The 25,783-nt window shown below is 27.3% G+C and overlaps 1 protein-coding gene across 6 annotated transcripts in view; it reads right to left on the bottom strand.

Annotated features, from left to right (window-relative positions):
• tinc (transmembrane protein tincar) overlaps nt 1–24,594 on the bottom strand; it is a 193,659-nt gene extending 169,065 nt beyond the window's left edge. For all 6 annotated transcript variants that reach the window (XM_089176408.1, XM_089176413.1, XM_089176412.1 and 3 more), the window contains exon 1: nt 24,200–24,594. The gene's annotated coding sequence lies outside the window, so the exon portion shown is untranslated. The remainder of the gene's footprint in view (nt 1–24,199) is intronic.
• Between the last annotated feature and the right edge of the window lie 1,189 nt (nt 24,595–25,783).

Raw genomic sequence — 25,783 nt, 5'->3', positions numbered from 1 at the left:
TTGAAATAGATCGTTGTCTTATCAGTTCACCCCTATCGTTTATCGAAAGGTTCAACCTTTTGCCCTTTTTTTCTATCTGGTTTTTCATTTCTTTTTTTTTTTTTTTTTTTTAAATTACAATTGCAATTGCAATTTGAGCATAACTCTTTCGAATTCGAGTTATTTGTTTGCGTATGGAAAATAATTGAACTTTGTCATTTCATAAGTCTTCTTCAATCAACCAACCAACCAACCAACCAACCAACCAACAACCAACCAACAACCAACCAACCAAACCAACCCATCAGGGAAAGTGATGGCGCGCGCACGCGTTCAAACCATTTAATCACCGCGTTGTTTTTTTAGACAGGACACACAACCGCCGCAAGTGTTTTATGCAATAACCATCTCGAAAATTGTTCGCTTGTTATAAAACTTTTGATGAAAAAAAAAAAAAAAAATACAAACAAACAAAATGAAATGAAATTTGTTTTGTCATTTTCGTTCAAAAGTTTTTTACTCGAGATTCGCGTACACGTTCGCGACTTGTTTTTTTTTCTTTTCAAATTACTACAACAATAAAATTAATCAAACAAATTTTATGTATAACCTTTTGTTTTTTTTTTTTAATATAATTTTTTATTTATTTCATTTTAATATTAAACGTGGGGTTCGATAATAATTGATTGGAATGAATTTAATATATTTGGTGTCACCAATGACCACTGTGGTGACGTCTCAGAAAAAAACGTGGCCAGTTAAATATGACCAACATGACAGTCAGAGTGATAAGAGGGTTATGTGATTTAAAATAATGGAAAAACAATCAAATGATAATATGGTATGTATATATCCATATATACCATATAATATGATATATCAATGAATAATTGGAAAAGGGGGTTTTGTGATTCGGTTTTATGAGATATATGGCTACCAACTCACGAAATCGAGTAGGGGGAAAAAAAAAGGAAGGAAAGAAGAAAGGAAGGTAGGAAGGATAAAACAAAACAAACAAAAAAATGGCAAAAAAAAGAAAGATAAAAAAAGAGAAAGGAAATTCGGGTATCCGACGGGCAGGTGTCTCGCAGTGATTTCAACGTCGTTGTTCCCTTTTCATCGTTTCCCAGTTTTGTTGTTGGCCAACCCAGCATAAAAGTTTACTCGACTTGAAATAATCGTCTATTAACGATTGAAAATGAGAATGAGAGAGAGAGAGAGAGAGAGAGAGAGAAAAAATAGAGAAAGATATGGAAAGATAGAAAAGTAACGAACGAAAAAAAAATGAAAATTCACGGAGACGGAAGTGTTTTCATTGGTCCGTGGACGACCGATAACAATGGTGGTTATGTTGTTATGCAATCCTGTAGGTTGTGAAGACAGGTTCTAGCGATGCGTGTAATCACCGAAAATGTTTCAAAGAAAACATTTTTTGGCGAGGTAGAAGAAACGCATTTCTATTCGTTCGTTCGTTCATTCGTTAGTTAGTTCATTTTAAAATAAAACTTGCACAAAATATCATTGTGAGATAGATAAGAGTAGAAATAAACTAAAAATAAATAGAAAAGATAATAATATTTAATCAATATATATAATATAACTATAACTAACTAGGTATAATATAACTATATAATTACTAGGGGTGCCTCACAATCAGTCCGATACACACGTCTTTAAGTCAACGAATTACCTTATACCGCCATTCGTTAGAATCTTATCGAACTAACAGAGATAATCATGACTCTTTGTTAATAAACAAATAGTACGCAATAAAATAATATTGCGATTATAAATTGAGATATAAACTATCCTATCTTTCAAGTTGGATGAAACTGCACACAGTGTGTAAAATTTGATTAAAATTGGTTCAATAGTTTAGGAGTCCATTGCGGACAAACAACGTGACACGTAATTTATATATATTAAGATAACTAATATATATGTAATATAACTATAACTATAACTAATATGTATATAACTATATTAATATATATTATACTATATAATATTATACTATATTAATTATAATTAAAAAAAATAAATTGGTATAGTATAATATAAATAAAGTTATATTATACTATACTAATATATATGTTTAAATAATGTAATATTATAATAATATTTTATATTTTGTGTAATGTTATATTATATGTAATATATATATATATATATATATATAATGATTAAATACTATTATTATTATCTTTTATATATTTAGTTATAGTTATATTGTAAGTAGTATCTAGATAAGAAATAATGTCAGTGTACGTTTGAGTCTATTCTTAAATAATGAACAAGCATAAAAACTTTACATACACACATACACACTATATGGTATGACATTCTCGCCAAATATAGAATACGATGTGTGGTGGTACACGTTCGATTGGTAAAACTATAGGAAATAAAAAGAGAAAAAAAAAGCAGAACACAAAGAGAGAGAGAGAGAGAGAGAGAGAGAGAAGATATATCGACCGGAATATAAAGTTCGACGTACTTTCCAGTTAAAATGGAAAAGCGCATCGAGAAAATCAACGACTAGAACACACATTTTATTTCTAGGTTCATCGAAGGGGCGTGGGGGGGGGGATATGAAAGAGTGGGAAAGAAAAATATGATGTGACACGTTAGAATGATGAAAATGTATGTAAAATTGTTAAAAGGAATTATAAAAGCTCCTGCTTGCTCATTCGTTCGTTCTTTCGTTCCATTTTCTTGCCAAGGTATGTGTTCAACAAAATGGAAATATGCAAAAAGGTGTTTTCTAGAGAGAGAGAGAGAAAAAAAAGAAAAATTTAAAAAGAGATGAAATAGAGAAGAGAGTTTGTTAAACGATTCGAGAGTGTTCCTGTTTGAAACACACAATGGCAAACGACGTGCTGCTACCAGATGAGTAGACAGCGAAATAAAGAAATAAATAAATACAAAAAAAAAACAGCAGCAAGAAAAAAATAAATAAAGAGCAAGAGAGAGAGAGAGAGAGAGAGAGAGAGAAGAGAAAAAGGAAGAAAGAGATAAAAAATAAAAAATGCGTCGAGATTCTATTGCGTGTACGGAGAGTAAAAGGAGAAATGAGAGAAGGGTTGAGAGAGGTGGGAGCGATCAGTAAACAGGTTTTCTGCAGGGTTTTGCAGAGAGGACGACTGTGTGGCCATTGTACGACGATTTAAAACGCTTCCCTCTTTTCGATTTACCCCAACCACCCTACCCTCTACCCTTACCACCCTTTCGTCGATCGGTATTTCAACAATTAAGTTTAAAACTTCTCTAACCAACCCACCCCCTTTTTGACTATCGACAAAAAATTCAAGTTGAGAAAGTTTTCTATTTTATTTTTCGTTTTCTTTTCTTTTTCTTTTTCTTTTCTTTTTCTTTCTCGTTCTCATTTTATCGAAGATTAAAGAAAAAGAAAGTAAGTAAGTAAGTAAATAAGTAAAGTAAAGTAAAGTGTATAAATGTAAGTATGTAAGTACCCAGCAAGTTTGGTTCACAGTTAGAAAAGTTCGATTTAGAGTTAGAATTTCTAAAGCCAATTTTCAACGATACACAATGTCGAGTTTCATTTTGTTTTACACATACATACACTACTACTACTACTACTACTACTACTACTATTGATATAGAAACACTTTTTTTATTATTAATCTTTACAATTTATCTGACACGATGTAATTAACCCCTTTGACTACTGAATTATTTGAAGATTTTTATTATTATTATTATTATATATTTATATATTTAATTTGTTGTTATATGGATTAATATGTAAAAGTAATACATTTCATTGGGAATATTTTTATATTGATAATATAAATATATTTATATTATTTATTTAATTACAAAATATAAATAAATATATAAATGAAACAAAATATAAATAATAATAATAATATATATATGTATATGAATAAACATATACATATACATAAACACGTGTTAGTATTCTCGTAGCAATTTCCTTTCTCCCAGTGAACTGACTCTCCTTTATGACGTTATAAATGTGCCATAATGCATTATCGATACTGATAAACGAACCTAGACATTTTCCCCTACACCTTAACTCACCCCTTCCTCTTCAAGCTGAATCGATTATTCTCGTTAAATTTCGTCGAGACTCGTTGATGCATTTAACGTTGCATACACACGATGTGTTGTGTAGTAAAAACATTTAACCTCTTCTATATTCATCTTCCCTTCTCTTCTTTGACATAAACACACATACACATATAATTATGCGCACACATTTTAATAGTATGAATTATATAACGTTTATTATGATACATTTAATGTAATATTCGAAATAATAAGATGGTTCTTTTCATGAAAGGAAATGAGAAAAGACTATGATGATCAGTTTATGAATATTTTAAATATTAAGTTAATTATTAGTTAAAAAATATTTATTAAAATGTATTAATTTTTTACAAAATTAGTTTATTATTATTATTTTATTTATATATTTACATTTTATTATATTAAATATTTAAAATACTAAATAGATTTAATATACTAAGTTACTAGTATATTATATACTAGTTAATATATTTAGTATACTTATAATACTAATATATTTAATACTAAATAAATTAATAATAATAAATTAATAAATAATTATATAATAAAATTAATTATATAATAAAATAATAAATGAATTTTTGTAATATAATAAATTAATAATATATATGTATACATTTAGTGTAATATTATTTATTATATTATTATTACTTAATTATTAGTTAAAAAAAAAAAACATATTGAAAAAAATATCCCACATTGTATAAGACTGTATTAAGGGTTCTCTTTGTTAGAGAAGGATAGAATAGAAAATACTAAATCGAAAAGATTATATAAGATTGTTATATCACCTGATCCCCACTAGTGGATAAAAGCGGCATATATAAAAGAGAGATAACAAAAAAAAAAATTAAAAAAATAAAAAGGAAAGAAAAATAAATGGTGATAGATAGGCGTCGAAATATTTCCTACCACCGGACACGCACATACACAAACTTATACACATACCAAACGATCATAGATAGGGATTCGAATACATCCTATAAACTATAATTTAATGCACATATAAATATATATATGTGAGACAAACAGCTTACCATGCAAGTGCGAATAAAACGAGTGCACATTCACTATTTTCATGTAATTTAAAATATGCTGGCCATGTAAACGATAGCCCTCCCTTTTCTCTTCTCAATGCAGCACAACAGTCTATGTGTATGTATGGTGTGTGTATGATGTGTGCAACGAAACCCCCCTTGTTCAAAGACTCTCTTCCATCTTTTTTCTTCATTTCTTATTCTTCTTCTACTACTACTACTACTACTACTACTACCTTTCAGTTGCCGTAGTTCTCAAGTTTCATAAGGCGACGCAAGAATACGTGAAAAGAGGGTAGGAAGGAAGAGCCAGCAAAAATTTTTGCATTCCAACTAAAGCAAGAAAAAGATAAAGAGAGAAAGAGAGAGAGAGAGAGAGAGAGAGAGAGAAATATAGAAAACCACAAAATCCTCTTATATTATATGAGATCGTGTTTTACTTTGACTAAAAGGTAAAAACACAGGATTTAAAAAATTCTATTAAAATAATCAAATGAAATTAATTATATTCATCATGTTATATCTATTATAGAAACTTTTAAGAATATGTATCAATTCATTGTTTATACAAAATTGCTAATAAATAATAAATTAATAACATTTTATTTCAAATTGATCGATGTACGAATAACTTTTGACATCCACTCTTCACGTATATTGATAATTGTAAGAAAGAAAAATATTATTTAATATAATAATTATTTATAATAATTATTTAAAATAATTATATAATAATAATAATAATAATAATAATAATTTCCATTAAATATAGAAATAAAAAAATTTTCTATTTATATAGAATATAATTATATAAAATTAAAAAAAATATAAAAAATTATATAAATAATAATGTAAAATATAATAATATAAATTAAAAAAATATAAAAAATTATATAAATTATAATGTAAAATATAATAATATAAAATAAAAAAATATAAATAATTATATAAATAATATTGTCTATTTATAAAAAAAATCAATATATATATATATATAGAATTGTAAAGTAATGATCAAATGAAATTAGTATGTATCCGTATGATAACAATAATAATAATAATATTAATAATAATAATGAAGATAATGATAAAGATGAAAATGATAATAATAATAAATCATTCTTCTCAGTTGTAATATCAATTCTGACATAAGTAAAATATAATTGAAAAAAAAATATTACTTAATTATTTTTTTATTTGTTAATTTAATTACAGGTACTTCGAAATATCTCACGAGTACCAACGAAGTAAGACACATAAGTCTAAAAATGAGGTCGACGGGAGGGTTATTAAAAAAAAAAAAAAACTATATGTATAATGTTAAAAACAAAAAAACAAAAAACAAAAAAAAAAGAAGAACTTTCGAACAATTCGTTACGAAACTTTTTGTATCGTCGTAAGAAAGTAAGTAAGACCGTATTTACTTGTATACCATGCATAGCCATATATCAAGAGCGCTGATACAAAATTTAAAACGAAGGATAAGAAGAAGAAGAAAGAACTTCGAGAGAAGAGAAGAGAAGAGAAGAGAAGAGAAGAGAAGAGAAGGAGAAGAGAGTGGAGAGTGGTGGAGTAGATGATCTCGCATACCTGCGGAGCAGGTGTTCCATCGAAGACCGGCTTTTCGTTCTCTTTCATTTCTTACTAACCCTACACACCCACACACATTCTCTCTTTTTCTTTCCATACACACACGTACATATATATAGGTATTTATAAGATTGTATATAAGATTGTATGGATGTACAAACATACACACGTGTTTCTATATAATGTCTTCTAAAGATTTTCTCATCTACCTAACAAAAATATTCTTTCCGATTTATAGGATTTAATTTGATAAAGTATCTATTGATTCACGTAACTTTTATTCTAATTTGTTTTAAATAAATTTTGAATCTCCTTCTTCTTTTTTTTGGGGGGGGGGAATTATCTAGTATTGGGATTCTATATTTATTTGAATTTAAAAATAACTTTGTAATATTAAAATAAGATATATAATATATATAATAAAAATAATAAATAAAACTATGTAGTATGTAATATATAAATATAAATATATTAAATATAATTTACACATTGTATGAAAAATGATAATACTTTATTTAAAAATAAATATACAATATAAATATATATAAATATATATATATTTTTTATATATAAATTTTTATATTATATATATATACATATTATATTTTTATTATTTCTTATATTTATCTATTATATTTTATTTTATATTATATTATTTTATATTTTATATTATAGTTTTATTATATTTTATTATTTTACATTTTATATTATATTATTTTACATTTTACATTATATTATTTTATATCTTATATTATTATAGTTTTATTATATTTTTTATTTTATATTTTATTATATTTTATATTTTATATTATATTATTTTATATTTGATAAATATTTCATTTTTATTCTGACAAAAAATTTAATAAACATTTAAAGTAACATATATGTAAAAAAAAAAATAAATAAATAAATAAATCAATAAATTTTTGTATAATAAGATGTAATTTATTTGGTATCTCTTGATTTTACATTGATCAGGTGAATCTAGTTGATATTATGCATTCGGTGTACTGTTTTCAGTACAGCCTTCGAAGTTATTTCTGTCATTTGGGCGACCCTTCAGTTAACGTTGAAGAAGAAAACGAAAAAGTAGAAGGAGAAGAAGAAGAAGAAGAAGAAGAAGAAGAAGAGTTTGGTAGCAATGGAAAGTAAAGAGGATGGGAGGCTCATGATAAATTTATCTCTCGTGATCTTTCCTTCTTCTTACGATGTCTTAGTATCAACGAAATTTATTTATTTTTTTTTTTTCATGTCAGATGCATCACATATGCAGAAATATAGATTACAAGATGAAAGTTTAATTATTGCTTGGGTAAAATGCATCAAGGTGATTTCAAGATTGAAAACAAAGTATAAAAATAGATTTTTCATTATTTCTTTCTATCGATGTATTTGTAATATATTCGTATCGTGTGTTGTAACATGAACAAAATATTCATTTCCTTTTAATTTTTTTTTTTTTTTTTTTTTTTAGTTATCTATATTTGTATCTGTGATTGAAATCGATAACGGAAAAAAAAACACACGTTGATTAGTAACATTGGTTTTCGATCATTGTAAAAAAAAAAAAAAAAAAAAAAAACAGAACAATATGGCATCGTCAGAATACGATGAGAACAACACCAAATAGCAGTCAGTAACAGCAACAACTTGCCAGTTGAGGTAGCGTAATTAAAATGCAGTAAATTTTATCGGGCATCGGGCCAAACATTCGAACGATTGGTAAAAAGAGAGAGAGAGAGAGAGAGAGAGAGAGAGAGAGAGAGAGAGAGGTACTCTATACTACACAGAGGAAATGAGAACAAAGAAAAAAAAATAAAATAAAATGAAGGAGAGAGAAAGCGTCATTCATTATTACTAATTAATCGAGATGCAAAGAATACTCGTTAAATTTGGAGAGATCAATTAAAAAAAAAATCAACATTTTTTTTGTTTTTTTTTTTTTTATCATATTTCTGTCCTTTATATTTTATCTTAAGTTTATCCTAATTTTGTATTATCATTATTATTATTATTATTATTTTCTTTAATATATATATATATATATATATATATATATATATATATATTATTTTATATAATTTATATATTAATATAAAATTTCATATTTTATATAATTTATATAATTAATATTTAATATAATTTTATAATATATTAATATTTTAATAGTATTTATAATTATAAAATTATAATTATATATATTATAATTTTATATATATAATTTTAATAATTATAATATATAAAATTATATTATATTAATATAAATATAATTTTAATAATTATAATATATAAAATTATATTATATTAATATAAATATTATTATATTATAATTATAATAATTTTTATATATGTAATATTTATCATTTTAATTATGTTATTAATATAATATTAAATCAAATAATATTATATTATATATAATAACATTAATTTACATATATATATATATACAAATTAAATAATATAAAATTAATATATATATATAAGAGATTTAAAAAATGTAAAAAAAAAAATCAGATACAGATATCGAAAAGAACAAAAATAAAAAGAAAAAAATATGCCGGAAGATATAAAAAAATTAAAAAAAAAAAAAAGAAAAAAAGAAACGTAGAGCACGATATCCGAAATTGTCGGCAGTGGTTGCAATTACTTTATGACGATGATTATTACAAAAAAGAAAAAAAGAAATAAAGAAAAAAAAAAAAGGGGTGTTTTGAACTGTCGAAGGAAGCAGAAAACGCAGCTGCACATAACTCAACTGTATTCGTCGTATTTTTCTGTTGGTGTAAAAACTTTTAACCAAGGAGAAGAAAGGTATAGTACGTGGACCCCTCTCAGAGCTGCAATTTTCTCCATATTTGCCATATGGCTGAAAAATTCTTCTTCTACCATTACTTCCCCTTTTACCGACCAATCGTATTATTTATCTTTATCCTTTTCTTTGTTAAACACAAAGTAGACATATCGGTTGCAAGATCTTCTCAATTTTTACAGCTTCCGAGCAAAGTTTATTTTTTTTTTTGGTTTTTGTTTTTTTTTTAACAAAACTCCTTAAACGTCTGAAATAATTTTCAATCAAATTATTAAACGATTTATTATTATATTTAATATTATTATTATATTGGTATGCATTTTTAATCCCAGCTTGATTTTTACAGCTTCCGAGAATCATTTTTTTGTTTTTTTTACAAAATTTCTTTGACTTCCGAAATGATTTTCAATCAAATTATTAAACTTATTATTTACGATTTATTATTATATTATTTTTATTTTATTATATTTTATATTATTATATTTAATAGTGGTATGCACACCTTTGCTCCCTCGTAATCGTTAAAAACAAAATTGTAATGCACAATTATAAGAACATTTATCATTATCATTATTTCATCATAATTATTATAACCTTTAGTTATATTTAAAAAAAAAAAGAATTTTCCACTAAATTTCATATCGATCAATCTAAAACCAAAAAAAAAAGAATAAATAAAGAAGGGGTAGCAATTTCGATGAAAGTAGACACATAACGAACAAAACCAAGCCCAAAAAAAAAGAACCTAATGATAAATCGATCTAGTAAATAAAAACATAGGATATGACTATGGTCTGTCCCTTAAAAGCTCAACATAACCCTTCATAATCCCCCCCCCCCAATCCCTCGTAATAGAAACACAAAACCACAACATAATAACTAAAGGGTGACCGATCCAGACGAAACATTGGGAAACAGTGAAAGCACTAACCCCTTCTCCAAAAATCACTCAAAGAGATACCTAGCTAGCTACATATCTAGATAGATAGATGGATAGATAGATAGATAGATAGATAGACACATTGATTGAACCAATGTATAAATGTATAGATAAGTTACACATGAGTAATACATACCACAACACACATATGCATATGTGTGTATAAGTATGTATATAACAACGTTTCTCGTTCCTGCGGTTAAACTTTCTGACGTGAATGCGATCATTGGCCGAGTACTACGAGAGAGAAAGAGAGAGAAAGAGAGAGAAAGAGAAGGAGAGAGAGTTGAAGTAAAATTTAGCATGGAATAGACAACAAAAGGCAATATGTTCAATGTATGTGTATCTGTGTTAAAGAGAGAAAGAGAGAATGGATGTATGAGAGAGATAGAGAGAAAGAGAGAGAGAATGAGAAAAGCATAGAAACACCAAAGGGCGTTGCTGCGGCCACTGCTGCGCCACGCCCGTCTTTTACAGTCGAGAAACCTAAAGCTCGAATATAGTGGTGTTTATTGTTAGAAGTGGCTCCTTTCATACTTGACATGACGAAAGAAAAAGAGAAAGAGAGAGAGAGAGAAAAAAATAAAGAAGAAAGAACGATGTATTGCTGATTAACCTATGACCTATTCTCTCGTTCGATTAACCCCGACCGTTATAATCGTACCGATTATAACAACCCGTTGATTTTTCTTTTTTTTTTTTATACGCTTTATTCATAAAACGATACTTGTATGATATTTTAAATGGAAGTATAAATAATTCATTTAATTAAAATTAAATTATTGTAATTAGGATACGATTATATACGATAATTTATTAATTGGTTTTGTACTTTTTTTATTATATTTAATTCTTATCGGTCGTATGTCACGTGGGAAGTTAGATTTATAAATAAAAATTATGTATATTAATAAATTATTTAATTTATTATTTATAATATTTTATTAATAGTATAAATATATATATATATATATATATATATATAAGAAATATTTGTATTATATAATAATTATTATTTACATTTATAATTTGATATATATTTAATTTATTAATAAATATTATTTAATATTTATAATTTAAAATATTTAATTAATCAATATTATAATAAATAATATTATAAAATTTTTAACAATAAAAATATAATTATTTAATTACTTTAATTAATATATAAATTTTTTACACGTTTTAATTTAAATTCAATTAAAACAAATATTATCAACGAGAAAATAATATTTCATTCATCAATGAAATATTTCGTAAAATAATCGAAATAAAAAAAGTCCTCAAAAATACACCATAACTATATATAATTTATAATATATACGTAGTAAGAGATATTAATGGGAATAAGATTTTAAAATTCTAAACGTCATCACACGTCGAATGAACGTTTCCTGTCCTTGATAGAAATTTGAACGTCAACCTATTATGGGTCCGACCCTCTGTCAACACATCTTGACTAATCGTTTCATTATACCATTTCAAACTTATGGTATGGTTAGTATGTGTTCCTTACTATGGTTAGATTTTTAAACTTTTAAACACGAATACTATTATTTCACTTCCTTTATAGTACGAAAACGCGAACGAACGAACGAACGAACGAACGAACGAACGAACGAACACGCAATGAGAAACACAATAGACACGATAGGAAGGAAATAAGCAGAGAACGGTGGGTAGGTGAGTGGGTGGTTGGTCCCCCATCCCTTTCTCTTTTCCTCCCTCTCTCGTAAATCATCCCTTAGAAAGGCTATTTTCATGCTCGATCCCGAAGAGAGAACACTCCTCGTAAAATGTCTGCAAACGTAATTGCGTTCACCGAGCATCTCGTTTTGTTTTTATTTTCTTTTCTTTCTTTTTCCTTCCTTTCTTTCACGAACATGAGATAGCAATACATACACACATGCATACACGTACAAACAATTTACAAGCAAATTCTGTATAATATTGTACATTCCTATTTAAAACGATTTCATTCTAAAAATTGTTTGAGAATTGTAACGAAATCTTCTTTACAATACAATTTCGTTTTTAAATCGTTTAAAAAAAAAAAAAAAAAAAATATATCTGAATAAATCTGATGCAACGTAGAATGAAATGAGTTTTTAAATGGACAATGCATTTACTGCGTTTTCAATTAGCTTAGAAAAATTGAAATAATATTTTTGTTAATTGTAAATATCAAACTTTGATATTTCGACACATATTGTATTTTTAAAAATATTTTAAATATATTTGTGTGGGTGGATTTAAAAAGTTAGTATTACTTTAACATAAAAAAACAACTTTTATTATTCAACGTAGTGTTAACAATTTTTTTTTTTCATAAAATAATACCCTTATCAAATTTATCAACCCCCAACCATCGTATATTTGTTTTAATACTATCTTTCATTTTTTTCTTTTTTTTATCAATCGTAAAATACGTGTAATTAATTTTTTTAATTTTTTTTTATAATCCAACTCATGTTTTTTACTACTTCATTTTCTTTCTCATGTAATACAAGTTTGTATATGATAATAATAATTATTTAATAAATTAATAATCATGTTATACGTGAAGTTGAATTTATCCAATTATATATTTCCTAACAATATTCAAAAAAAAAAACAAAAAAAATGAAAAATACTGGACCATATTCTAGGTATAATAATCTAGCATTTCTATTCTCTTCTCTTTATTCTACAAACCAACGGATAACGATCCTTTCAACGAGAATTGTCGAGGTTAGAGTCTGGCGAACGTCGAAACTTCCCCCTGTCTTCGGCAGTTTGCTACGAGAAACTTGGACACCTTTTGTTACGGAAAACTTTCATCGAGGAACAGCTATAACTTTTGAAAGCTCCTAGTTATCTACAATTTAATACTAGACTTTTCATATTTTTTATTCGAAATATGAACCATCAAATATCTATAAACTAATAACCAAGAGAGAGAGAGAGAGAGAGAAAATTATTTTTCTTTTAATTTTCAACAGATCACAAAATTTTGCTCAAATATTTCATCTGATGTGAAAAATTTACAAAAAAAAACAAAAAACAAAAAAAATAGTTGTTTATTTTAATATTTAAATTAATATTTCGTTGTAAAAAAAAAAAAGAGATAAATCTTGAATAATTAAATTAAACGTGAATGATTAAAAAAATAATATGTAGAGATAAAAATGATGGCACATGTGTCACGATGTGATTATTCGCAGATGATAATTTAAAATTTCATTTCGAATTGCGTTTGAAGGTCTCGTTCAGATTTATTCAACCGGATGTGTTTTACTTTCTCTCTCTCTCTCTTTCTATCTCTCTCTCTTTCTATCTCTCGCAGTTCATATTTCGATTCGTCGACAGAATATATAATTTTGGATATAGGATAATAATCTTTCTCTTATTTCTAAATAAAACTAACCGAGGAAGGAAATATCGAGTATACGTCAAGATAAATATAAATATACACAAGGTTTTTAATTAAAACGAGTTCTTCCTTATAAGAAAAGTCAGCCTTTTATTTATTTTTTTTTTTTTTATTGAATTGCAGGACCTTTTGATAAAAGGTTTAATGAATTTTTTCTAGAAAGGACTATGTATTATTTTATTTGTCTGAAAACTATATGCATTTAAATGTGAATGAAATGAATGCTGTCGCTTTAAATATAGTTCTATTACGATTTAATATAATAAAAGTAAGGTTATGTCGTATATAAATTGAAATAATTGAATTGTAATACAGCACCATCTATTGAAAACTTAAATACTATGCTCCGATCACGCGTTGGTTGCAAGTTTGTTATAAAATGTTAATTTAATATAATTCTAAATAATTTAGTTAATTATAACAACACACATATAAATACCACAATTAGAATGGAACAAATAAACTAATAATATACGAAAAATAGAAAAAGTAAGGTTATGTCGTATGTAAATTGAAATAATTGCATTGTAATACAGCACCATCTATTGAAAACTTACAGTACCTAGAGACCTAGAAAACCTCCACATAATGAACCCTTAAATTAGTTATAAAAAATAAAAATAATCGAAATAAAAACTATCCTATATTTTAATTTGAAAAAAATCACACAAAATAAAGAAAATTTCCAGTAATTTCGAAGTGAAACAAAATTTTTATATGTAAATATGTAACGGATGTAAAATTTAGTTCGTGAAAACTCGAATGATTTAATTTAACATTTTTCATATATGTATATTTGTGTATGTATGTGTTAAAAAGAGATAACTTGATGATATTCCTTTTTATATCTTTTTCTTTCTTTCGTTTATTTTTTTCTTATATTCACATCAGTCATCTTTCATGTAAAATATTCTTGTGTTAAAAATGAAAACCGGCCATCACCGTATAGAAAAAAATTATGACCGCAAATTTATAATCCATTCTAGCAACACACATTCGTCTGACACGCGTAGCATAAATGTAACCCTCCTGCTAACCACAAAAGTCTCACGGTTCTCTAAGACCCACCCTCTCCGCTATACCTTCCCACCCTTCATCCATCCATCCATCCATCCATCTCTCCCATCCTCTTTTCCCTCAAAGTCCAACACATTGACCACGTGACCAGAAAAATCCTTCGTCCTCAAACTGACACTCCTCCTCTTCCTCTTCCTCTTCCTCCTCACCGTTCATTTCTATCGTGGTTTTCATACTATTTTCAATAACCACTTTTGTGGTACACTGAAATCTTTGAAAAGACGACGAGAGAAATATTAACGAGACAACCTTAAAGAAGGGATTTTATATAATTGATGAGAGATTTTTGGGTACACTTAGTTTTGTTTTGTTTTGTTTTTTTTTTTTTTTAATTTTTAAGTATTGAAAAAAAGTTTTGATAATTATTAATTTTTTAAGTTATATTAAAACACCCTCAGAAATACTTGTATTTTTTTTGGGGGGGGGGTATTTTTTTAACCCTTTGGATACACAGTTATTTAAAAATTACTTTGAAATATTATAATAATTTAAATTAATATTAAATATAATTATAATAATAATAAATTATTATTATTAAAATAAAAATATAATATAATAATTGAAATATATAAATTAATAAATAAAAAAAATATAAATTATATTATAATTAATATTAAATATATAATTAATAATAAATATTATAATAATTAATTAATAATAATATAAAAATTATTTTATATTATTTATTCAAAACAATATCGGCAATACGACATCTAAAAATAAACGTTATTTCTACAATAACAAATATAATTAAATAAAAATTTCGATATATATTCTTCAAAGATCAATAATTACGACAATTAAATTTAGTATTTCTCCTATTTTCATAAAAAAAAAAATTGTCAAACACTCGTTACTTTTTTAAACACGACAAATTTAAAAAACTCTTTAATAAATATCCATATAGATATAAAATTAACTTAAGTGATTAGATCAATATTTCAAATCATTAATACAATTCTACTCATATATATATATATATCGAAATAAAAATTGTATTAAAGCAAAAATGAAAGAACGTAGAACCATTGAAATGGCAAACTATAAAGTTTTTCGATAAGAAGAAACCTATCCTCCCTACCCCTTTTTCCTTTTCCTGAATCCATCGAAAGAAAATTTATAGAAATATAAGACTATAGTATATATATATATATATATATATATATATATATATATATATATATATATATATATATAGATATAGTTATAGATATAGGTATAGTTCTAGGTAAAAGCAATAAATCGCGAGTTACATTCGCGTCTTTTTTCGAAGCAACGCGACACTACCCTTTAAAACGTTAAGTTCGTTTCGTCGAGCGAAGAAATATCGGTCTTTGATATCGAAATGAATTTTTCCAACTTCCCAACCCCTTTTTCTCCACCTTACCATCCTCATAACCCCCCATACCCCCATGGCCCCTCTCACAATTCTATCGTTCCACCTTACAACGTCGGCTGTCTGCCATTAAATGCCCGTGAATTTCTACTCTATGAAAGTGATAACCATGAAATGGGTTCCCTCTCCCCCCCCCCCCACCATCCACCCCATTTCGAACGTAAAATCTATAGACAGGTATAACTGTAGTAATAAAATCTACGCTTTAGGTCTGCAACCCTTCGATGATGAAATTTAAACTACTGTAGGAAGGAAAGGGTTGGGTTTGAGTAGTCTGTTAATGTTTTTCTTTTTTCTTATTTTCAATTTTCTAATATTCCTTTGATTACGTTTTTGTTTTACGTTTTATATATACAAAATTTTAGCGTTTTTTTGTTTAAGTTTAAAAATAAAATAAAATATAATTATAATTATATTTATTAATAGTAATAATTATAATATATTAAATATAAATATAATAAATATAATTAGAGAGTATATATTCATTATATTTATTATTATATTTATTTTTATAATATTATAAAAATATTAAGATATTTTATTTTATTATATAATTTAATTATATTTAATATATTTATAATAAAATTAAATATATTTAAAATTATTAAAATTATAATTAATACACCCTGAATATTAGTCAATTTTATAATAAAATTAAAAACACCATATATATAAAAGATTTCAAATGTACCTACAGGTATTTTCGTGTGAAGAAAAAAAAGAAAAGAAAAAATAAAAAATATACTCAATCGTACGATTCGAACCTTAAATAAAAAAAAAAAAAAAAAGTACAAGACCATGTGTAAGTATTTATTATCCTGGGTATAATTTTGTTTCAAATCTCTTGCACCATTTTAAAATAGCCCTTTAGACACTCCCGAAAATGAAAGGATCATGCAAATGAGCAGGTTGAGTTTCGAAACTTTAACTTTGGATAACACTTGAAATATATCTTTTCATTTTCGAAGTAAATTTGTTCGCGAAACGATAAGAAGAACAAAAAAAAATTATACGAAAGGAACAACAAAATGAAACGAAACGATATATAAAACCTATGTTTCACCACAAAAACAGCTTCGGGGCAATATTTCTTCTTTTCTGATACTTCTGTCGATAAAATCTAAAAAAGATTTACATCGAGATAAAGTGATCGTTGAAGATAAAATTATGGTTACGTGAATATATTTTAATATAATATTAGCGAACATCTTGAAAATCTCGTTCGAATCAGTTTCGATCGATCGAACTTACGTTAATGAATAAAATAAAAATAATTATAATAATTTATATATTACATATATATATTATGTATACTTATATACCTTTTCTTTTTTTAAACTTTTCATTTTATTTATCGTTACGTTTTCTTTTCATTAGATTTTGTAAATTATTGTTTTAGTTAAACATTTTGTTGTTATTGTAAATACAATAATTCAATTTCAAACTCACTTTTTACTTCCCTTCTCTCACTCTTCTCTTTTATATTGTTTTTGTTTATTTATCCTTGATTATTACGTGATTGTAATGTTTATATTTTTTTTTCTATACCTCAGATACTTTCCATTTAACTTTCAACGCTAAAGTTCAAACGTAATTACAGATACACGTTATAGAAAATCCTCGTTTTAATGTTCCTCTTCATTCTCTATTTAATTTTTCATTATACTATTATAATTTATTATTACGTAATTTACTTTCACACAAAAACAACTCAATATAATATTATATACAATAATATAAAATATAAATGTGGGAGGGTATTGAAACAAAAATATTCTTAATCTTACATAGAAACAATTTTTATCGATTCAACTTCACTTTTATGAATTAAGACTCACCCCTATATACCTATATATTTTATTATATATAATATTACAGTAACATTTTAATACTACTCAAATATACAGAAAAGAAAACATGCATAAAAAAAAAAGTAAATGAATTGTGTTTCGAATGACATAAAAATGTTGAAAAAACAGTTTGAGAGTTAACCATATCCAACCACAGTTCTCGAAACTTTCTTACTATCGGTATCACCCGAAATTCGAAACATGGTCACGAGATATGCTTCAACTCGAGAAATCGCTGCACAGTAAAAAAAAAAAAAAGAAAAAGAAAAAGAAAAAAAAAAACGACCAAGTTTTGCTTCCCGTTTACCCTGGTTTTTACGTACTTCGTCGAGTCTGCGTCACACACGACCGTTACGGAGGTAGCAACAGCTGTGTAAATTCTTTTCTTCGAAACTCGTACGAGATTAAAAGAAAACACATCCTACCAAAGTCAACTGCTATAGGAAATCCGCGATCTAACATTATATATCAGTCATTTTTTACATAATTTCTTTTCTCATACACTTATCACAATACAATTATCACAAACACTTAACACAAAATATTCCTACAAATGTAAAAATTAATTAATATTAAACATATATATTACAAAAAGATTCATATTTAATAAATAAGATCATTTAGATTCATTTTTTTTTTGATAAAAAAGAAATAAAATAAAATATATTTAATTATTTATAATAATCTTTAATACTGTATTTGATTTTGGTTTCATAAACATTGACCCCAACTCAACTAATTTAATTCTACAAATTTATCGATAAAAAAAAAAAGAAACTTCTTTGAAATTAAACTACCCATGAAGAAAAACATCACAAAAGTTTTTAATTAAATTGAAATATACATTTGTGTGAAAACATTTCAATATTACAAATCAAAATTGATAAAGTTTCATGAAGTTAATATAAAAAATATTAAATACAGTAATCATCACATTTTAATAATATGAGAACTCTGATACCAAAATTGAAATTTATATTAAACAACACGACGAGAACGTATATTTAAAATAAAACAAACGTATCCGCAAAACAAATAAAAAAAAAAAGAAAAACACAAGAAAAAAAAAAGGAAAAAAAGATAAAGATGGTCGCCTTTACGCATACGTGATGACGGGGCTTGGCCTACTTTAGGGAGCAGAGCTTCATAATCTTCGCATGAACCATCAACGTATGTATATATGTATGTAGCTGGAAGGAAGGAAAGACTCGCGGCTATGAAACGAGCCCTGAGGCTCTTCGTGAGCCCTTCTTTCCTAAATAAGGGCGTAACCTATCAACTAGAGCTTCGTTTGCGTGTCCCATGAATGTAGCAGCGGGGACAACACAAATATACACACATACATACATACACATACACAAATACCTGCAACTTGCACTCACTATATCTCTGCAGAAAATATATACATAGATATATAAAATATGGTTTATGTGTTTCACGCAAATGGGTGTGTATATGTGTGTATGTAGGTGTGGGTGTATAGACCTCAAAGATAGGAAAAGGGTGGTAAATATTACCGTAGCAAGGAGGGTCGCATGGTTAGCAAGCACCGACACTTTACCACCCCCATCACCACCACCATCATCAAACGTATTCATTCAAACTCAATGAGAATGAGAGAGAGAAAAAAGAGAAATAAAAAAAGAGAGAGAGAGAGAGAGAGAGTGAGACATTGCTTCTCGATATCAGGGTTCGCACAATCATTCATTTTCATCGTACAAGTTTTTGCCCCCTTACTCCCTGAATTTAAACTTCAGGAATTATAATAGCGAAGGATAGATGGCGAGGTGAGAAAGGTGTGATGCTCGATAAATTTCTATCCCTACCTTTGTCTCAACGCCGATTTAAGTCGTAATTAATTACGGGGGACTCTCTGATTATCCCGAGATCCGTCTCGTTAGTCGCTTTTAATTAAGTATCACTATTGTTATCAGGACTCGAGAAGATATTTGATTCGACACAAAATGAAAATTGTGTTAATGATGAATCAAAAAGAAATCAAATGTCTTATTACAAATTTCATTAATTTTGTTAATATTTTTTTTTTTTTTTGAAAATGTTCTATGAACAAACAAAGTTCTATAAATATTTGTATTTTTGATCTATCACATTTATTTTAAACCCTACCCCCTACCCCCAAAGTTATCATCGCGGTGATATTTTACTTCAGAAAAAGGTGAAATAATGCGAAATAAAATATGTACGAATTGTAATTAAATTATTTTTCCTAACGTCAATGTTATTTACAATCATTGTTAGAAATAAACATATAAAAATTATTTTAAAAATTAATAAAATTTAGAAATTTTTTTTTTTACTGTATTATCTTAATACAATTTTTAATTAAATATAATAAATATAATATTTCTAAATATAATAAATTTTATATTTTAAAATATATATAATAAATTAAATATAATAGAATTAATAAATAATTTAATTTAATATAATAAAAAAACGGGTTTTGGTATTTGATTCAATGAATTTTCGAGTTCCTAATGCCAATTAATAATAATAATCATATAATAAAAATAAAAAACAAACAATTAAATTGATTGAAAATGTCGAATGAAGATCGTAACGCGAAGTTAAGAAGAAAAAAAAATGAAAAATCGTAATATTATAATGAAAGATCGTGATTTTATTAACACAAAAGATAGTTGGTAGTAAGATAGAAAAAGAAGAAGATGAAGAAGAAGATGCTTCTCAGTCTGTTGTGGTGGCACGTGCCATACTTGATTATTACACAACACCGGTAATCGTGAATGAACAGTGAGAAATCTTTACGGTAGGTTAGCTTTCACGAGACCGACACGAGTCCCTCGGTAATTATCACCGTTCAACGCATGTTACAAACACCTACTAACACACTAGTATATCTACTAACAGAAAGAGGAAGAACTCCACCTTGCTCTGATGTGTGAGAAACTCCTTTCTTAACCTAGTTACGCTTTCACGGACTATAAACATCCAACAATATAAAAACTTAACATTGATTTTTATTCGTGATAAAAAAAAAATACACATTTTTTTACACTTGTTTCTCGCATTCATTATCTCGAAATAAATAGAGTAAACAATTTTTTTATTTTTTTTTTTTTTTTTTGTTAAATAAATCCAATACTATTGGAGAAATATCAATTTTCTTCTATTCGAATGACATTTAAAAAACCAACTTTCTAACTATCTTCGTAAAAGAAAAAGAAATAAAATACAAACGCATCTGCATCCGTGCGTGCAGCTGCAGAAAAGAGAACCAGAGAGAGATAGATAGAAAGAACGAAAAAGAAAAAGAAAAAATAAGTTCAAACCAAGTTGAAATCTTTCCTTATCTATATCTGTCTCCCTTTCTCCCGTAGTTTGCGATTTCCGAAGGTGCTTCGCCACACCACCTTTAACCCTCCTCCTCCTCCTCCTTCTCCTCCTCCTCCCAGAACCCTTTATTCCCCGTTCTCTCGTGGCAAGTACAATAATCCTTCTGTGCGTCCTGGCACGATATACCTACGTACAAATACATTCACAAATACGAGTTTACTGTGAATGTGAGTGTACGAATAACGGTCCATTGTGTGAGAACAGGAGGAAGAAACTCGTATCCACCCGCACCTTTCTCCCCCCACCACCACCCCTAGCCCATCTCTCGTGGTCCACAGTGAACTCCTTCGACAGGACCTAATCTCAATCGATCGATAGATCGATTGATCGGGATTGATTGATCTTAATTATTATGGTCTCTCTTTCTTTCTCTTTCTATCTTTGTCTATCTTTCTGTACTCTATTACGACATGTCACGTTCCTGGCATTTCGTTTCTGGAAAAATGTTCCGAAGCTGATAGTGGTGGTGGTGGTGGTGGTGCTGGTGCAACATCCGGTTACCCTTTCCTCTCTCTCTCTCTCTCTCTCTCTCTCTCTCCTTTACCACTTTTATCGTTCCTTTGGATACTACCAGTTCCCGGACGCCATTTTGTACTGAATCTCTAGCCTAACTTTAACGTCAAATTCTTCACGCATTTCATTTTTAAGGATAGGTCTAGATTTATTTGTTAATTTTGTAATTGGTGTAATATAAGTTGTAATGTGTTTATGAATGCAGATAATAATGGAATAATTTATATTATCACGTTAAATTATATAATACTATTATATATATATATATATATATATATATATATATATATATATATATATTCTACCTAAGACGATGATTTGTTTTTTTTTATTTTAATTATTTTTCTAATTTACCAATAATACTATCCTTTAACTTTTCCACCATTTTAATTTTCCACGGATTGTTTTTTTTTTTTTTTAATTTTTAACTTGATATCAAAAAATGCCTCAAACGTTGACATAAAATACGAAAGAATTTGACTACGCTAAATACCCCTGCAACTTTATAGAAATGTTATCGTAGGATTCAAATCGTTGACTTATTTTGAAAAATCGTTTACAAAAATAAAAAAAAATAAAAAATAAAAAGACAGAATCTCTTTGAAAGGAAATTATTTTGAGATTGTAAGTTTTTACGCGCTCTTTCTCTCCCCAAACCCCATCTTTCTACCTCTTCCCGCTTTTTTTTGTACACCTTTTGTAACTTAAAGACAAAGTCGAATAAGTTTGAAAGACTCGAAGCGGACTCACTTTCGTAATCCGATAAAATCCTTAAGCGTGATTTTCTCAAGTCCTAGGAAGAAGTTTGTTAGCTTCCAGACGTTCAACGTTTCTACAAAAGCTGAGGAGGAGAGTGGTGTACATCTTTAAATACGAAGGGAAACTCTCGTTAATATTTTCTTCTATCACGCCATAAGCAATTAACTCGATAATGTCAAAGATCCATCATTCCTTAACCTCGAAACATTTCTTACGATATCGTTTTTATGATCAACTATCTTTTAACTTTGATAATTAAGTAACCCTATCCCTTTTTTCTTTCTTGTAACTTATAATTAAACGTATGGAATTTGTTTATATTTATCAATATCCTTTTATAATATTCGATAACAATTATTATCATTAATTTTATTCAATTAATTTAACACTAAACACGCGTAGAACAAACCGATCAAATGATTGGATTTTAATTTAAAAAAAAAAAAATAATAAGATTTGTTACTCCCGTGATAAATTGTTTCTTCGAAAACTGTATGATTAAAAAAGAAAATACACGACAAATAACAAATTAATTAATATTTTTCTAAATGAAAACAACTGTCGAATGAAAGAATTAACATTTAAAATAAAATTCGGTATAATCCGTGATACAGAAAACTTATTTATATTATAAACAAATAACACAATTGCAATTAGTAAAGTAAAGTAAAATATCGCGTGATAATAATTAGTTCATAAAAAAAAGAATACACACGACTAAAGAAAAGAAAACCAAAAAAAAAACACGCAATAACAACATTGGATCCTACACATAGCAAACGAAAATCAAAACAAACATTTAAGTGTAATTTATAAACCACTAGAAAAAAAAAAAGATATATGTTAGAAAGTGTAATATTCGATACGACGTTTAAGATAAATTCGAAAATGTAAATATTGGAATATTTATACTTCTGTTTATTACTATCCTTTATCTTATTTCTTATTCCGGAAACATAGTTATCAGGAAAGGAAAAAAAATGAGAGCACATCTTTCTAACGAATATTATAAACGTGATAGAAAAAAAAACATCATATTTAGAGCATCACTTGATGATGTCAGTATTAATGAAAACTTCAATTTTAAAAAAGAAAATAAAAAAACTAAACTAAACGTCACTTTAAGAACGAAATGAAAAACGAAGAAGCAAAAGAAAAGAAAAAAAAAAGGCGGAAAAACTGGTATTGCCGTACTTGAACGAATACGCACATCAACTTCACACGATTTCATCCGCCAATCAGAAAATTCGTAAGATTACAGTGTGAGAGACGACACAACGTTCGAAATGACCGATCAAAATACCACAGAATTTAGATTAAACGTTATTTCATTAATTGTAACTAAGATCAATTAAAATGATTTATATATAAATATAAAATGAACATACTTGTTTAACCGAACTTCAAAATATCTCGTAGAATAAGCACACACACGGTCGACTGATGATCCTTAAATTTGACACAGAAGCAGGTTCGTCGACGGGTTTGGATTTGTTCGGAAGCATCCGACGTCCTTGCAATATTCTTCTTTAGATCCTTTCTCTTTAATTATTTTCTTCTTTTACGTTTCACAACACAAAATATATATTTACGACACCACTCCGAAATAATAACAATACTATCGATTATTTATTCGCGAGAAGAATAAAGAGATAAACAAAATAATAAACGGAATTATAAGTATTCTATATATATATACACACAAGTATATATATGTATATACACACTGATATAGAGAACGGAGCAATAGTACAAATACACGCGACACGGCCGACGTCCACGCTCGTTCTGAGGTAGCCCGGCATCTCGCTGTCGTACGCGCATAAGTGCCGCGCATCCCCGTTGTTGATTGGCTACCTGACTCCCACCAATCGCTACCCCCACCGATATAACATCCCAGGCCTCAGGGGTTCTCCGGAACGCGGGACGATCATCAGAGGATAATACCGCGCGTTTTATCGTTTCTCTTACTGCTTTTTCTCAATTATACAATGCTATCTTTTTTCTTGTTTCTATCTTACGATTTTCTTTACAATTTGTCTTCGATAATCGATCAGGATTTCAAAAAATATTAGAAAAGAATTTAATCAATTAATAATGATCGATTGTACATTAAATTTACCAGGATCATCTTTTTTTTTTAAATCAAAGAAAATTCATAAGATAACAGACTATTCGTACTTTAGATTAATTTTAAATTTTATAACAAGTTTTATTTTAAGATAAAGTAGTATTAACGTGTACAATTTTTAATAGTTAATTTATTTTGCATTATACTCGGTTTACTTTTAGATAGAAGTAATATAGATGAGCAAAATATACATCAACCTGAGGAATAAAAAGAGATAAGCTAGGATAGAAAGAAAAAAAGTCGTTAAATTTGTTCTACCTCGGTGATAGGTTAAGCGACTAAGAAGGTGTCCGAAGAAAATAAACGATTATGCTGGTGTCTCCGTGATTCCAGGTACTTTCGTGTCTCGTGTTGTATTCGAATAAAACGTCAAGGTAAGCGTTTATGTATATGTGTGTATATAAACGAGTAAATAATTTAAACCTCTAGGTATTTCCTTTTCCTGGTCGAAGGAAGTCGCGAGGAGTGAACATATGTATTCTTGCTTTTAACGTTTGAGCGGGTTATAAAAGCGGTGATCCATGAACAATCTCGGCCATCGATTCAACTGGACTCTCTCGATCGTATTCTAACTCTTGACTTAATTTATTATCTCACAGTACCATAATAATCTTCAGGTTGGAAGTTCATGATTTCAACTTTAGATACATTAATACATATATTTGTAAAATGTTTATGTATAGATTTAAATAATAGTTTATCCCCAAAATTTACTGAATAATATATGGTCCATTGCCTCTACTATTATTTATATATATATATATATTAATCAGTAAAGTAACGATATAAACAAAATCAAATATTGTACATGTAAAATTAACACTATGACGCCCGGTGGCTC

This window comes from Polistes dominula, unplaced genomic scaffold (genome assembly GCF_049000335.1).
Source record: "Polistes dominula isolate Pdom_NZ unplaced genomic scaffold, Pdom_raw_medaka contig_25, whole genome shotgun sequence".
Lineage (NCBI taxonomy): Eukaryota > Metazoa > Arthropoda > Insecta > Hymenoptera > Vespidae > Polistes > Polistes dominula.
Note: the sequence above shows the minus strand (reverse complement) of the source record. Positions and strands in the feature narration are given on the sequence as shown.